We start from the raw sequence: 3,864 nt of genomic DNA on the forward strand, positions 1-3,864 counted from the left end.
TGGAACATCATCCCAAACCTGGATGGAGCTGAACTGGATCTGGGTCTGGGAATTTGGAACATCATCCCAAACCAGGATGGGGACATTGTGGCTCTGGGTGTGGGAGGATGGAGAATCCCCCTGAGGAAGGACGGGAATGTCGTGGCTCCAGGAGGATGGAGCATCATTCCAAGCCAGGACAGGGCTGCCGTAATTCCAGTTCTGGGAGGACAGAGCATCATCCTGACGGGGCTGTCCTGGACCCAGGTCCTGGAATCTGGACCATCCTCCCAAGCCAGGATGCGGCTGTGACAGCTGGATTTGGGATCCCCTCACGGACAGAGACCTCTGATGGGGAAAAGCAAACCCTGTGATTTTGGATTTGGGGCGATGCCACTGGTCCCTTGCAGTCCCCAGAGTGTCCCCACCTGGCCTAGGCACTGCGGCAGATTTCGGGAATCGGGAATTAGCGCAGCAGGAGCGGGGCTGTGTCATATCCCATTACCTCGGACTGTTATCGCTGCCGGTGTCGCAGGAATAATTCACATCCCATTCCTCCTCAGGGAGCCCTGCTCGCTCCGGAGCTAATGAGGCGTTTGGGATCAGTGACTCGAGACCGCTCCATCCTGGCCTTCCCAAAATGTAAAAGTCAGGTTTGTGCATTAGGAATGGATTTTCCACTTGGAAGCTCGCACACGTGGGAGTGGACAAGTCTCCGGGATGAGTGGAATCCGACCCAAAATGTTTCCTTGGAGCTGGGCAGCAGCTCAGCCTGAAATTCCTGCTGGAATAAGCCCAGGAACTGGGGTGGAAATTGGGGTTGGGGTTTGGGAATCTCTGGATTTTGAGGGCCACAAACATCCCCAAGGTGGAAATTGGAGCTTGGGGTTGTGAATCCCCGGATTTGAAGGATCCCAAACATCCCCAAGGTGGAAATTGGAGCTGGAGATTGTGAATCCCTGGATTTGAAGGATCCCAAACATCCCCAAGGTGGAAATTGGAGCTCGAGGTTGTGAATCCCTGGATTTGAAGGATCCCAAAGGGGAGCTGGGGGAACTGGGGGAGCTGCAGAACTGGGGGAGCTGGGGGAACTGGGGGACTGAGGGAACTGGGGAAACTGTGGGAACTGGGGGAACTGTGGGAACTGGGGAAACTGGGGAACTGGGGAAACTGGGGGAACTGAGGAAGCATGGGGAACTGGGGGAACTGGGGAAACAGGGGGAACTGGGAGGGACTGGGAGGGATTTGGGCCAGGGGGAGCTGGAGGAGAACCGGGGAAGAGCAGAAACCAGGAAGACCAGGGCGAACTGGGAATACTGAGCTGTGGAACTGTGCGGATCTGGGAGATCCAGGGGGTAATTGGGAAACCTGGGAAGGAGGGAATGAGGGGATTTGGGGCAGCCAGAAGAGCCGGGAGGAGCTGCAGGAGCCCAGCGGGATCCGGGAGGAGCCGAGGGGAGCCGGGAGCCGCCCAGCCTCACCGGGGGCCTCGTTCCCACCCCTGTGCCAAAGCAAACATTTCCCTGGCCCTGCCTGGAGCCGCGTTCCCAGGCCGGGGTGACCCTTGGCCGTGGGGACCGGGAGGGGTGGGGAGAAGGGCAGAATTCCACATCTGCCGCTCCCCCTTTGGAAGCCCGGCGGATTCCAGCCGGAGGGAATCCAGATGTTCGGGGTAGGGCATCCCCAACATCTGTCCGGGGTTGAGAAGCGCCAATGGAGGGGGACCTCGAGGATGTCCCGCTGCTCCCGGAGCATCCCAGCAGCCGGAATTCCCCCGTTTTTGGAAGCCCCAGAGCGCTTCCCAGTCCCCCCAGCCAAAGAAAAGCAGTCCGTGTTGACTCAGGTGCCAGGCGGGTGTCACCGCGGTGTCCCCGCCGAGCCCAGATTTATTTAATTTGTCCTTTTCCTTCAGCTTTTCACTCCAGGAAAGGGAAGGGAGGAATGCGGGAGGGGCTGGAGGGGAATCGGCCCCATCCCGCAGCGCTGCCTCATCTTCCTCCCGCTCCCTCCGCGGCCGCTGCTCCATGATGGGAAATGGAAATGGAAATGTTTCCCAGGGAATGTGGAGTTTTGCCCTGGATTTGGTGTCCCTGGCACAGCCCGCCACAGGACGAGTGATTTATTCCCACTCTTCCCATCACTGTTTTCCTCTCCCACAGCCGAATTCCCGGTTATCTCTCCGGCGCGCCGCCCATCCCACATTCCTCCTGGGCATGGAATGAGCTGCCTCCCGCTCCGCCCGCCCCGGGAATGAGAGCTGGGACCCCACGGGACCCCAAGGGAAGGGCTTTGTCCCGGGAAGGTGCTGGTCCCAGGAAAATGCGGGTCCCAGGAGGATGGTGGTCCCCAGGGAACATCTCAATGCCAGGAAGGTTCTCATTCCAAGGAAAATGCAGGTCCCAGGAGGATGGTGGTCCCCAGGAAGTTGTCATTCCCAGGAAGGTTCTCATTCCAAGGAAAATGCTGGTCCCAGGAGGGTGGTGGTGTCAGGAGGATGTTCGTTCCCAAGAGGATCCTGGTCCCCTGGAAGGTTCTGTTTCCCAGAAGGATCCTGGATCCCCCAGAAGGTTCCATTTCCCAGGAGGATCCTGGATCCCCCGGAATGTTCCGTTTCCCAGGAGGATCCTGATCCCCAGGATAATGCTGGCCCCCAGGAGGATGCTCAATTCCAGGAAAGTTCCATTTCCCAGAAGGATCCTGGATCCCCCAGAAGGTTCCATTTCCCAGGAGGATCCTGGATCCCCTGGAAGTTTCTTATTCCCAGAAGGATCCTGGATCCCCCAAAAGGTTCCATTTCCCAGCAGGATCCTGATCCCCAGGATAATGCTGGCCCCCAGGAGGATGCTCATTTCCAGGAAGGTTCCCATTCCCAGCAGGGTCCTGGATCCCCTGGAAGGTTCCATTTCCCAAGAGGATCCTGGGTCCTCAGGAAGGTTTCTTATTTCCAGAAGGATCCTGGGTCCTCTGGAAGGTTCCATTTCCCAGCAGGATCCTGGATCCCCTGGAAGGTTCCATTTCCCAGCAGGATCCTGGGTCCTCAGGAAGGTTTCATTTCCCAGAAGGATCCTGGATCCCCCAGAAGGTTCCCATTCCCAGGAGGAAGCCGATCCCCAGGCACAGCCACCCCTCCCTCCCTGCCCAGGAGACACACACAGGGTTTTCCATCCCTTTGCACCTTTCCCTGATTTTCCATTCATTTCAGCTTCCCGGGATGGTTCCCTTTTCCAGCTGGTCCCACCCTGGACCTGGAAAGAGGAACAGGATGGGGCATGCACAGCCCAGGGCCGGAGGGCTCCAGCAGCTCCCAAGTTTCTGTGGAGTTGGAACAACGTGAGCTGGCAACCCTGGATGTCCTGGAAAAGGGTGCAGGTATCCAAGGAAAGGGACTGGGATGGATCTGGATCCCTTCTGGATCCTTCTGGATCCCACTGCTGCCCACCACGGGATTGCCAGGAGAATCCTGGTGGATCCAGGAGTCCCATCCAGAGCTGGAAACACCCAGGGCTCAAGGGAGGGCAGCAGCCAAGGCACCGCGGGCACGGCGCTGCTCAGGGGAAGCAGAAAGGAAGCGGAGGCTCCGGAAGCGGGGGCAGAGAGAGGCTGGAGCAGGGTCAGGGTGCCCCAGCCTTTCCTGGCCAGGGCTGGGCGGCTGCTCCGGATGGGCATGGCCCTGGTGTGGATCACACGGAGCTCTCCTGGTGCCAGGACAGTGCACGGTGCTCCTGGCACAGGGCTGGCACAGATCCCAGTTCTGAGAGCCCACCGGGACTGGCACAGCTCCCAAATCCAGGATTTCACCAGGACTGGCAGCTCCCAAATCCAGGAGCCCACTGGGATTGGCACAGCTCCCAAATCCATGATTTCACCAGGACTGGCAGCTCCCAA

This window comes from Parus major, chromosome 4, assembly GCF_001522545.3.
Source record: "Parus major isolate Abel chromosome 4, Parus_major1.1, whole genome shotgun sequence".
In the NCBI taxonomy this organism is placed as follows: domain Eukaryota; kingdom Metazoa; phylum Chordata; class Aves; order Passeriformes; family Paridae; genus Parus; species Parus major.